This window comes from Phascolarctos cinereus, unplaced genomic scaffold, assembly GCF_003287225.1.
Source record: "Phascolarctos cinereus isolate Bilbo 61053 unplaced genomic scaffold, phaCin_HiC Scaffold_5;HRSCAF=322, whole genome shotgun sequence".
Taxonomy (NCBI): domain Eukaryota; kingdom Metazoa; phylum Chordata; class Mammalia; order Diprotodontia; family Phascolarctidae; genus Phascolarctos; species Phascolarctos cinereus.
Genome location: NW_027555958.1, coordinates 185,043,711 through 185,057,849, shown reverse-complemented (window position 1 = coordinate 185,057,849; position 14,139 = coordinate 185,043,711).

Below are 14,139 nucleotides of genomic sequence, written 5' to 3'. Positions count from 1 at the left end.
CGGGGTGGGGGGAGTGGTCTGGCTGCTGGAGGTCACCTCTTCTCCCCAGGCTGCACTACAGCATGAGTAAGTTTAGCTGCAGGTGAATGCCTATTGGCACATATGGTAGGTCCCCACACTGGTGTCTACCAGTTCCCCTGGCTGCGCCTAAGCAAGCAGGGGTCCTGGTGTTGGCACTTTCCTGCTCCATCACTATATGGCTCAGGATTGGATCCTACTAGTTTGCTGAGGTGGGGCTTGCTGCTGACTTGCCAGGATGCCTCCCGTCCTGTCCTGGTCCCCTTCAGCCACAGCAAAAAGGACCTTTCCTGTTAATCCCCCTAGCCTCATGAGCTAAGACTGCTGCACCCCATCTTTCTGCTGGCTCCACTGTTCCCAGGATTTTTCCTGGGGCAGTATTTTCTGGGTTTTTAAGGTCAATAAGGGAGGCAATTTACTTCTAACTCTGCATCTTGGCTCCTAGAAGTCCCAAAACAATTTTGTCAAGGGCTTTTTTTTTGGTTTTGTTGTAGTTCTTTTTGTCAAAGGCTTTTTCTGCAACTATTGAAATAATTATATGATTTTGACTGGTTTTGTTATTGATATAGTCAATCATGCTGATAGTTTTCCCAATATCAAACCAGCCCTGCATTCCTGGTATAAATCCTATGTGGTTTTTGTGATGTATGATCTCTGTGCCATAATCTCCTTGCTAGTATTTTATTTAAAATTTTTGCATCAATATCCATTAGAAAAATTGGCCTATAGTGGCCTTTTTTCTGCTTTTGCTCTTCCTGGTTTAGGTATCAGCAACATATTCATGTTGTAAAAGGAATTTGGTAGTACTTCTCTATTTTTTCCAAATAGTTTATGTAGTATTGGAATTAATTGTTAGTTACATGTTTGGTAGAATTTGCTTGTGAATCCATCTGGCCCTGGGTTTTTTTTCTTGGGGAGTTCATTGATGGTTTCTTCATTTTTTTTCCTAAGGTGTCTTTACTTCTTGGACAAACTTGGTCCACTATTCTTTGCCCATAGCCACTCCTATAACTTTATTCTCATTGCCTTACCATTAGAACTTCTATTTCAAGAGATCTCCTGCCCACACATTTTATTTTCCAGGCTTTCAGAAAATAAAGTATAATTACAAATGCAGTAGAATACAATTTTGACATGACTCATCTTACACAGTATGAGACATAACATGGGCCAGATCATTTCCTGGCAAACATAACAACTACATAACAGCAAAAGCTGAACACTACATGATGAGTCCCTAAGGCAAGTGTTAGCTATAACATCAGCATCTTCTTAAAGGGATGGCACCACATGTTGTTTTCCTACATCTTCTTGTTCAGTATTTGGAACTGTCTTCTAAAGATCAATCTTCTTCCAATCTCTTAGTTTATGTTTATGTAACAATTCTGTCAACTACATTTTTTCACTACTCAGATGGAAGATGTGTAAGATGGAAGAATAGTTAGAGATCAATTAACTCATCAAGAAGCATTTGTTGAGTGTTCACTATTTGCCAAGCATTGTGTTAAGCACTAAAGACACAAAGAAAAAGCAAAAATAATCCTTTCCCTTAAGGACATTATACTCTAATGGGAGAAAAATCACATATGTGAAAATCAGAACATGCAAGATAAATACATAATACATGGAAAGTAATCATGTAAGGGATAGCAATAGCAGCTTTGGAAGGAAAGACAAGGAGGGAAGAATCCATAGAAAGACATCCTAAAAAGGCAATATTTGAGCTAAAAGAGAATTCCAAAATGGGAAACAGCCAGTGAGTGCAATGGTATGGAGAGAGGAGATGTAGTTTCTGTATGAATATAACTACATAATAGACCATGTAGAGGGAAATAAAATGTAAGAAGTTTGGAAAGATAAGAAGGACTCAAGTTATAAAGTGCTATGAGGACTTTATATTTGATCCTAGAGGCTATAGGGAGCCCTTACAGTTTATTGAATAGAGTGGTAACATGGGCAACTGAGTTGAAGCTGGATTAAAGTGGGTAGAGATGATGCAGGAAAAACAACCAAAAGGCTATTGCAATTGTTCAGGCAAGAGAGTCTGAACTAGAGTGATGGCTGTGTGAGTAAAGAGAAGACGTTAATGTGAGATTTGATGTGAAGGAAGAAATTACAATATTAGCCAACTGATAAAATATGTGAGGTGAGTAAAGGAGAGCAGGGGAGGATGACATTGAAGAAGTAACTATAACTTCCAAGAAAAAAGTTAGTAGTCAAAACTCACCCTATATCAAGAAACTACAAAAAAGGGAAAAAATGAGAAAGATAACTATGGAATTAATTTAAAATTTAAATAAAACAGAGGGAGCCTTAAGAAATTAATTTCCAAAAGTCTACAAAGGGATAAAGATAAAGATAAAATTAAAAGAAATAAGATAAATAATGTTCGAGGATCAAACCTGAAACACCATGGACTAAACATTGTAAGTATGTTGTGGGACAAAATTGCAGAATGAGAGGGTACATAAAAGAGAAGAAGGGAGGTAGAGAATAGAAGAGAATGTATGGTGGAACCTAATTAGTTTCACGGTGAACAGTGAAAGGAAGATAACTCTTATGGTCTCTAAGTAAAAAGCGGGGCTTTATGAGGGAACTATAGATCACACCAATGGTGGGGAGAGATATAATCTTTAATGGGAAATGAGGAGCTTAAGACAGACCTAATTAGCATAGATTTGATGCACACTGAGACCACTTCCTTTAAGAAAATGTTACAACTACATGGAAAACATCGTTCCTCAGGTGAAGGGAAATTGAAGATCTTAGGGACAACTGGTGGCCAGAAAGGAGTAAGAGCACAGACCCCCCAAAAAAGGAGATTTTGTGGCAAACTAGAAAGAAAATGATTATGAGGTGGGCAAGGGGCAGAATTGGACAGAACAATTTGGAACACAGGAAAGTTCCTACCATTGAACATTTTTTTGTGTCTTTGTTTTTAATTACTCCTGTTAGAAAAAGATACTTCTAAGAGCAAAACATAACAGAAAAAGTATGTGAGGGGAGCACAGAAATACCAAGAATGAGCAAATAAATATACAAGCCATTCATCAAAGAACAAAAGTTTAGAATAAACAGAAATAGAAATGAATTGACAAGGGGAACAAGGTAAAGAAATTATTTTTAGAAAAACGCACAACCAAAAGGGGAAAATAGCAATCAATAGAAGTTGTAAATGGGTAAAAGAAGGAGAATTTTTAATTAACCACTTAATTCAGAAGTATAAGAGAGGGAGAAAAAAGAGAGGAAGAATTTTATTCAGTCATTTCTGGCTCTCGATCCCATTTGGCTTTTGTTTTGATTTGTTTTGTTTTTGGCAAAGATAATGGAGTGGTTTGTCATTTCCTTCTCTACCTCATTTTACAGATGAGGAAACTGAGGTAAATAGAGTCCCAGGGTCACATAGCTAGTAAGTGTCTGAGGCTAGATTTGAACTCACAAAGATGAGGCTTCCTCACATCAGGCCTGACACACTAACCACAGTGCCACTTCGCTGCTCAAAGGCAACTTGGGGTCACCTGCAAATTTGATGATCACAACACCTATGCCTTTACACAAATCATAGATATAAGTAGTAAACAACACAGTGTAGAGCATACATCTCTGGTGTACTTCACCAAAGTTCTATATTGACCTTGAACTCTTAAAAACAGTTTGATCACTCAGTTCTGAAAACACTTAATTGTGTTTTTGCTAGTCCTTATCTCTATCATGCCATCATGCCCCTGGAACCTCATCAGAGGAAATCTCATTACCCTGCAAAATGGAATCAGCCTTGATGCTCATATCTCATCAGTACCCTCTGCACCTAAGATTGTATCCTCTGATTGGAGCCATGAGTACCAAAGCCTCCATTTAAGGAGGGGACCCAAGATACATAGTTCTTAACTTCCCACCAGCTATATCATTTTTGAACTTCTTTGGATTTTTCCATCACACTATGCTTAATACCTTCTTCTGTCTCTCTCCATTTTAGCTTCCTTTTGTATCTTATCTTCACCCATTAGATTATAAGCTCCTTGAGGCAGGGATTGCCAGTAGTAGTAGTAGTAGTAGTAGTAGTAGTGGTAGTAGTAGTAGGTGTAGTAGCCCCAGAGCTTAACACAATGCCTGCCACATATTAGGCATTTAATAAATGTTTATTGACCGTCACTCCATCCTCTCCACAAGAACAATATACTGTATCAGAAGCTTAGCTAAAATGTAGATAAACAAAATTCACTGTATTCTTTTCATCTTTAGTGTAATAATCCTGCCAAAAAAAAAGGAAACTAAGTTAGCATTCTACATAAAAATATGACTTCTTGTAATCACTGCCTTCTTTTCTAGACATTCACCAACTGTCTTTAATCATCCATTCTAGAATTTTTCCATGATTAAAAGGCAATCTCACTGCCTTATACTTTGCTGACTTTCTTTTTTTTTCTTGACAATTGGGACAACATTTGCCTGTTTCCAATCTGGCAGTATCTCTCTAATTTTCATAATCTTTCTTTTTTATTTCTTTTTGGAGGCAATTAGGGTTAAGTGACTTGCCCAGAGTCACACAGCTAGTAAGTGTCTGAGGCTGGATTTGAACTTAGGTCCTCCTGACTTCAGGGCCAGTGATCTATCCATTGCATCACCTAGCTACCCCTCCATAATTTTTCAAATATCACTACTAATGGCTCAATAGTCATATCTGCCAGCTCTTTCAGGAGGATATAGTTATTTGGGCCAGGTAACTTGAATGCATCAAGGGCAGCAAGATCCTCTCTTACTATCTCCTAGTTATAGTTAAACCTCTACATGTCACTCACAACCGTACAGACCCATGTCCACCTCCTTGTGTTCCAGTGAGATTGGCACTTTGCTGCCCTTGATAAATTCAAGTCACCTGGCCCAAATGAACTATATCCTCCCTAAAGAGCTGGTAGATGTGATTGCTAAGCCATAAGCAATGATATTTGAAAGATCATGGGAAAGGCAGCTGATTCAGCAACAAATCTCACACTAATAACCAATAATGCCCTCCCTTTCATGTAGTCAATTAATTAGGGGGTAAGAGGGAAGAAAGGGTGCTTCCTATGTCCAGAGCCTTATGACTCTTCGGGAACAGGTATTAATGGCATAGAAACATGAATTTACTGAGTACCCAACAAGACTTTGGCTTCTTCTGTTTCTCTTTAAGTCTCTATTAGCTCTTTGCTCTCTAAATTTACTTTTACAGGGGTCACTTTTCAGTTATGAAGAGGATTAAATACCAAGCTGAGGAGTTTGCATTTTATTTAAAATTAATATGGGACCACAGAGTAGATGGTATAGTAAATATTCACTGTGGGCCTACTACATACAGTGACTATATTTTCCCATAGTTAAATGTAAGCTCTTTGAGGGCAGGCAATATTTCAATTTTTTTCTTTGTATCCTCAGAGGCTAGCACAGTGCCTGTCTGTAAAGTCCTTTAATTTTAATAAATGATTTTTGATTGCTTGAAATAGATAAAACCAGGGGCAGATAGGTGGCACAGTGGATAGAGCTCTGGCTTTGGGGTCAGGAAGACCTGAGTTCAAATCTAGCCTCAGACTTGATGCTTACTAGCTGTGTGACCCTGGGCAAGTGACTTAACTCCAATTGCCTCACCAAAAAAGAAAAAAAAAAATACAAATAGCAAGAAAGAGGCAAAACCAATCCCTTACATTCTGTTGGGGGAAAGGAGGATTGGAGTACATTTTACACTGGTAAGAACTGGATGAAAAGTGGGCCCCAAGAAAGTGTGTGCTTTGACTCAAGAAAGTTAGACTATGAATGTCTCCTCAGAAAAATGATCCAAATTTACTCATTTGAGTGAAAATGTGAGAATCAAAAGAGGCTTAAAAAATCTGAATAGGAAAACAAATATTTGTACAAATAATACATTATCTTTAAATGTTTAATGTTTAAAATTATTCTAAAATAAATATTATGTGAAAAAAAGCTTCAACCATGTTTTTCTTAATTCCCAGCTCAACTCACTTTCCATACTTGTCTTCCTCCTCAGCAGCTTTGCTTCCTTTATTTCTTCAGTCACCCACCCTCATATGAGCTCTCCCTACCCTGTTCTGGTTTCTAATTCCCCTTTATGTTTTGTCTTCTCTTACAAGAATGTAGGCTCTGTGATAGCAGGGACCATTTATTATTTTTCCTTCATGTTTGTATACTGAATACTTAGCAAATAATAAGAGTTTAATTAATATTTTAGAAGTGGTACAGTGGGTAGGGTGCTGGGCCTAGAGTCAGGAAGTCCTGAGTTCAAATGTGGCCTCAGACGCTTACCGTGGGCAAGTCACTTAAACCTCTTTGCCTCAGTTTCTTCACCTGTAAAATGAGCTAGAGGAGGAAATGGCAAACCACTCCAGTATCTTTACCAAGAAAACCCCAAAAGAGTTCACCAAGAGTAACAGAAAACAAACAACATCAAGCTGTCTTTTCTGTTTTTCTACCATCTATGTGTTGTGTTGCCTAAAAATGTAAAAACTTGAAGAGAATCTTAGCTTCCTTTTTAATCTTATTTTCCCCTTAAAATTTGTTTTTGTATCTCAGTGAAGATCCTTAAGCCTCTACTATCTCTTTACCTCCCGAGGTATATGTTATGCATGTCCTTTCTCCAGTAAAATTCTGCCATTAAAATTTCAGGCCTACCCTGAGACAGCTATTTTCTTCTTGCATGATGTACTAAGACTGCTGTCAGAGTAAAAGTGAAGCTCCTATTGTGGGTGAGGCATTCATTCTGATAGGTGAGCTTACACATACATTCATTGCTCTACCATTTTAAAAAGACAAAGTTGGAAAATGCTTGAATGCTTTCTTCTTAGCTGCTTATGGTACTTCCCATTTTTTACATTGGGAATTTTACTCTGCTAAGCTTTTAAAAAGAACATGATTTCCAATTAAATATTATTGGACTTTTCATTAGTAGGAAGGCTTTGTTCCTTTTAGAAATGAAAACTTGTCATCAGGGACAGGACATTTTGCTAACTGGGGGTGTTTTGCCAAGGGCATTGAGCTTGAAATTACATTCCTCCTATCCAAATTTGTGTACAACTTCTATCTGTTCCTTAAGAGACCAGATCACCCTTCAGTCATAACAATAGAAAAGAACAAGTGCCTGAAACAGTTACTTCTGAAGGGTTTTGTTAGTTTTGTTTTGTTTTACCTTTAAGTGAAAAAGACCAAAAGTTGGGACCAGGGATTGGATGTTAAAGGAGAGAACATTCCTTTAACAAATTCCTTAAACATCTATCATGCTTCATTCACTTATTTCTCCTAGTAGAATGTAAGATCCTTGAGAGCCAGAACTGCTTTTGTCTTTGTATCAATCTAACAAGAAGCCTTAAAAATGCTATATTACTAAGGCTCGTTGATTTTAGCTTTGCAACATCTCTCCAATACACCTCTTTCTCTCTTCTGATACCACAGCTACCCTGGTACTGACTCTCATCACCTCATGCTCAGACTATGGTAATAACCTGATGGTAGGTCTGTTTGTTTCAAGTCTCTCCCTGCTACAGTTCATCTTCCATTTAGACACCAAAGTGATTTTCCTAAAGCCCAGGTCCAACCATGTTGCTCTCCTACTCAGTAAACTCCAGTGGTTCTCTATCACTTCCAAGATCAAACACAAAATCATCTTTGGCTTTCAAATCCCTCTATAAACTACTCTCACATCCTTTCCAATCTTCTTACACCTTACTCCTCAGGGACTCTGAATAAGACACTCCGCCTCTCAGTTCCAGGCAGTTTCTTTAGCTGTCTCCCAAGCCTAGAATGTTCTCCCTTCCTATTGGCTTCCCTGGCTTCCTTCAAGTTCCAACTAAAATCCCATCTTCTATGGAAAGCCTTTCCCAACTATCTTTTTAATTCAAGTGCCTTCCCTCTTTTAATTATTTCCTATTTCTCCTATATATAACTTGTCTGTACATAATTATTTGCTTATTATTTCTTGCATTAGAACAGGAGCTCTTGAGGGCAGGGACTATCTTCGACTCCTTTTGTAACTTAGCACTGTGCCTCATACATAGTAGAAACTTAGTAAATGCTTATTGACCCATTGACTGATCTATGATTTTATCACGGTAGACAGCTCCCTCTACCAATACAAGTCAACACTTTCTCTTACATGCTTATACTCTTAGAAAGTTGCTTAGAACAATGATGTGAAACTCAAATAGAAATAGGTCCAATAAACCCATACATAAGGATCTATCTATCTATCTATCTATCTATCTATCTATCTATATATATATATATACACACACATATATATTGACTTAGAAATGGCATATTAAGATTGTTGTTGTTATTGAGTCATTTCAGACTCTATGTAACCCCATTTGGGGTTTTCTTGGAAAAGATACTGAAGTGGTTTGCTGTTTCATTCTCCAGCTTATTTCACAGACAAGGAAACTGAGGGAAACATTTAAGTGACTTGCCCAATGTCACACAACTAGTAAGTGTCTGGCATTTAATTTGAACTCAGGTCTTCTGCTGAGTTCATGCTCTATCCATTGTACCATCTAGCTGCTCCTGTGGGTATCATTAAAATAGGCTGATAGTAAAATACTCTTAAAAAGGCTATAGACCTTAATAATTATGTCCACTCCCAATCCCCAACATTTTTATTCTGGTAGAGTGGAAGGAATATCTCTCATTAGGAAGGGTTACAGTGGTAGCTTCAGGGAAGAACCAGATTTGTGTTAAAATGAGGAGGTAGAGAGAAGATTGGTTGGAAAGTTGAAGACTCTAGATGATTTTTGGTACAATGGTTTAGTGATTCCAAAGGGCAGAGTGAACTGGATTAGGAACCTAGCTAGAGTGAGACCAAAGAAGCAGCATAGGAGTGATGAAAATAGAGTGGAGGAGTTATGTTGGAAGTACAATTGGCACATCTTTCACTTTAGGTGGTCAGACTTAGATGATGGAGACTAGGTACAACAGGAGACAGGCAGCTTGTTGCTGCATGCTGCCTCTGCAGAATTAAACCAATAAGAAGATTTGAAGAATTTTACCCTTCCCAAAGTTCCAGGTAAAATTTAGACATTGGCATGTTGGAATGTGTCCATCTACGAGGTATCTCTTCCAGGTGAACAGTGACTCCTTGTGAGGAGTCAGGGCTTTGAATCTATGCTCTAGGCTTTAGGGCACTAGCTAAGGGAATGAGTGAAGGCCTGCTGAATAGCTTTCTTAAGATTTTTTTTTCCTCAGGCAAACCTGAGTTCCTCTGTGGTAGGTGGGTCAGAGGTTGCAGACATTCCCCATTTCTCCTCACACTTTTATTTTCAGTTTAAAGTCCTCTTCATAAAATGTTCAAATTTCCAAGCAAATGTATTCCTTTCAGCCCTCATTAAATGTACTTAATCTCTGGCCAAGACCCTAGCATTTCTGTTTGCAGAAATAAAAACCCTATTATCTACAATCTTATATCCACAATTCTCTTCTGCAGACTCTATTTTTAGTTAATACCAATGACTAAAATACCACTTGTGCCATTAATGTCTTCAGTTTAATGCCTAAAGCACTTAGCACAGTGCCTGGCACATTGTAGGCACTATATAAATGCTTATTCCCTTCCCTAATATTAATACAGGACATTAAGGTTTGTGATGTGTTTTGCAAGTATTATTTTCTGTGATCCTCAAAACAGTCTTTTTAAGTAGGTACTCTTATTATACACCCATTTAGCAAATGAGATAAGGCTGAGAAAGGTTAAATGACTAGCCTATGATCACCCAGCTAGTTAGTGTCTGAAGCAGGATTGGAACCCCTGAGTTTCCTGTACCAGACTTCCTAATACCTAAAGATACCTTCTATGTTCCTTATAGTGGTACCATTTATCCCCATAGGCATCACCAGAAGTAGATTTCAGTAATAAGATTTGATAAGTCTTCAGTGAAATTCTCCATTGTATCACAGTTACACACTCTGGGAAGATGGTATTTGTTATTGTTGTGCGGTCATTTTTCAGTGGTATCCAATGCTTCGGGACCCCATGTGGTGTTTTCTTGGCAAAGATACTTGAGAGATTAGCCATTTCCTTCTCCAGCTCATTTCACAGATAAGAAAACTGAGGCAAACAGGGTTAAGTGACTTGCATAGGATCACACAGCTAATAAGTGTCTCAGGCTGGATTTGAACTCAGGTCTTCTTGACTCCAAGCCTAGCACTCTATCCACTGCACCTCCAGCTGCCCTCTTCTAGAGACAGTATACTCCCTGATTGTTTACAAAATGTCCACATAAGGTCCTCTGTTCCCTCAGCTGGGAATTTTAAATCACTAAGACTTGTGTTCTCTCTCTCTGGACAACAGTAGAAACCATGTGTCCTTAAAGCATCTCTGGATCCTCTTATCATCCTTCTGTGGAAGACCAGAGGCTGTTTCTTTCCATAAACATCTAGGTACACCATCTTCAGCAGTAGCCTTTAATCTATTAACCAATTCCAACTACGTAGTTGCAGTTCTTTCAATCACCTCCTGACACAAGTTTGGATTCCCAAGTACCTCCCAGATTCCTTTTCTTCTTTGTTTAATACTCAAAGCATTTCTCCCATTCTTTCCAAGAATATTTCATTCTCCCAGATAATCTGAAGAATAGTAAGGCATTTCTCCAGCCCTTTCATTTATGCCTTTTACATGGAGACCAACCTGCATCTTGTGTACTCAACAAGGCAAGCCAATAAGCATTTTCCACACTTGGTACATGCCAAGCACTGCATTAAGTACTGGAGATACAAAACACGAACAAAAAGAAAGGTGGTCCCTGCTGTCTAGGAGCTTATATTCTAAAAAAAGGATCTGAAAATGACAGGGAGAGGGAGAGGAAGGAAGTATCTTAATGGGGTATGGGGTTAAATATTGAAAAGGAAACAAAGCCAGGAGGGGAATGAAGGTTAGCTAGTCTAAGCAACTCACTAAAAGAGAAGCTCAAGTAGGAACTTGCCATTGGGAGAAGGATACTGTCATGGTAGAGGGATGTTCCAGGGTGAGATTGCATGTTGGCCAAGTCTAGACAGTCAGAATCACTGTCAACTGACTCTGGAATAAATAGAAATACAGCATAATCATCAAAGTCAATATACTCTTCCCCTTACCCTCCAGATAACAGATTAAGGTATGAAGCCCTACTACCTTCACGAACACCTCTCTCCCACTAACTTTTTGAGAATGAATATCTGTGACCCCAATTTGGCCAATATGGGGAACAAATACCAGGGCCAAGATGTAAACACATGCCCTTAAATCAAGTCATATCCATTATTCAATCATAATCAATGGAGTTGACCTTCAAGGAAGACTCTAAAAGTTGCAAATGTGTGTCAATGAAAGAGAAACCATGTGGACATTTCAGCTGAAACTTGATTCTTTTTTACCTGCTGTCTCCACTTGAGGCACTTAGCCTGGGTCTATCTTACAAATTCCAGAGGCTCTTTGGACAATGATGAACTGAGTAATCTTTAGCAGTTTGTTGAAAGGCTATTTCAGAACCCAAACTTTAGGATTTCACAGTTAAAGATACTCAAACAACCAGTATCTGGAATTTCTCTTTGATTGGCCTTTTGTATGAGTTTCTGTCTCTCCTTGAATGGCTATGACCATTTAGAACTGTTAAAAGGGAGCTGTATCCTGTCCTTGATTTTCCAGGATCATAGATTGAGAACCTAATTGGAGCAAGAGGTCATCTCATCGATCTTCTTTATGTTACAGATGAAGAAATTGAGAATCAGAAAATTTAAGTGACTTGCTTAAGGTTAATTAATCAATCCATAAATCAAGTTTTTATTAATTACCTACTATGTGCCAGGCACTGAGCTAGGTGCTAAGGATATAAGTAGAATAAAAGAAACAATCCCTAGCCTAAAGGAGCCTGCATTCTAATGGTAGAATCAACAAGGACATGTGTAAGTCTAAACAGAATAAATGTAAGGAGAATAAAAGCAAATATATTCAAAGTAGTTAAATATAAGGTAGTTTTATAGGCCAGGCACTAGCAGTTGGAAAGAGCAGGAAAGAATTATATGTCTAGTAACTATGTGAGGCAAGATTTGAATCCAGTTCTTCCTTACTCTAAGTTTAGTGTTCTCTCTCTATCTCTATAGATACTCTTTATGAAAAGGTGAAAAAGAGCTATCTCATCTCCCCTCCCTCTCCAGTGCTATTAGATTGGGGTTAGAAAGAATCATTAACATGTACCAACAATAAGGGTAGTAACTGGGGGCTGAAGGAAACCCTACTTTCCTCTCTTCCCCACCACCAGGAAAGAGGAACAGTAGCAAATCAGTATCTGGGGCAGGGGAAGGGGAATACTCCCAATCAGTCTAGCACAGTGGTTATTGCCAGGTACCACTTGACTGAATCCATCAAGGGATGGGCAATCTGTACCAATCTCCATCCTTTATGGGCATTGTCAGTGTTTCCAGATTCAGCTTGGGGAGCCTAAACTCCCAATAGAGGAAATATTCTCCCCATTCTCACAGTTAGTGGCTTGTCTCACTTCCTACCCCATCCTCTAATGCTTTCAGGCACAATTCTGTTTTGGGATTTAGTCTAAAGGATCTTCACAACAATGGGGGAAAATAAAAATTTACCCAGAGTACAAACAGAAATTGGATACAGGAGAGGTAGTTTTATTTCCGCAAAGAGAGGGGAATGCTTAATAAGAAAGAGTCATGGAATGAACAGGACACTCAAAAATTTGTCATTACTAATATAATCAGTTGCAAAACTATATTCAGGCCTCATTACAGGACCCTTTACAAACAATTTCTTGACACGGGGTACTTTTTAATCATTTTACATTTTACTTCCAATGAACAAAGTTCAATCAACAATAAATTGGCTCTTTCTAGTTCTCTCTCTCTCTCTCTCCCCCCCAGTTATTTTCCTCCTTCTCTTCCTCTTTCCTATTTTATCTATCTGTTTCTGTTTCTGCTGTTGTCACCACAAATAATACTCTGGTGGTTGCTACCCTGTTTCCCAGGTGATGGAGAAAGGAAATATGCCTATTGCTTTGCAAGATCTACAAAGATCTGCATAAAAGGAAAGAAGGCAGAAAAGGGCTGTGGCCCCATCCTGAGCACAGGCTTGCATAGAAAGCCATGAAATCATGGCTTGAGACCAGGTGAGAGGAAGTACACCCCCAACTACCCCCATAGCCAGCTCAGTCACCCTTGGACATCTAAGAAAAAGAAAGAGGAGGTCTGAGGAGCAGGGATCAATTTATTAGTATATCTAATAATTTTTGGCTTGTAAATCAATTAAAAATTTCACATTGCCACATAGTAAAAACTCTTGAAGCATCATGTATAATGTATGGCCTTATAATGTAATGTCCCTTTAATACCTTTTCATATTGACCAGTTTAATTCTCAAAAAGATATTTAAAATGTACTTTTGTGTAAAGCAAACATTTAAATATACTATTAAATGGTTTAAGATATCATTATTATTGATGAGCATTTTGATGCCTTAATAGTGTAGGAAAATAATTTTGACTAAAATAGATAAAATATGTGTACAAAGAAAAAGAGCTCTCAGATGATATCTGAGCAATTTTGGATAGAAAATTAACTGTGGTATAAACATAAAGCCACCAATCACCTTGCAAGAAATGTAAGAGAATAATTCACTTGTATATGAACACTTTGGTGATTTAAAGGGGCAAAGAAAGAACTTTTATTTGAGAATACAAGATGGGATATTAGATCATGTTGATGATTTATGGGCCACAGATGATTTCTCAGATTATTTGGATATAATTGTCGTACAACTAATGTGAGTAAAACTAAAGAGAGGCAGAAACAGAGAGACGGAAAGAAATCATATAAGCATTTGAAAACTGATGAATACTTTTAAAATTACTTGATTTCACAGGGAAATTTGGGGAATAGTTGTCTTTCAAATTAAAAATAAGTCAATAAGAGTTAGAAGGCTTTGATTCAAGCCGTTGAAAAGTATATTAATTATAAAGGTAGGAGAGGAGACTGATACTGGACTGACAATTGACAAAAGAGAAAGAAACAGCAGGAGGTCAAAAGCACATTTTTTAGAGATGTTTGAAAATACCAACAACTAAAGAAATTAACTGACAAGAAACCTTTTGTTGTTAA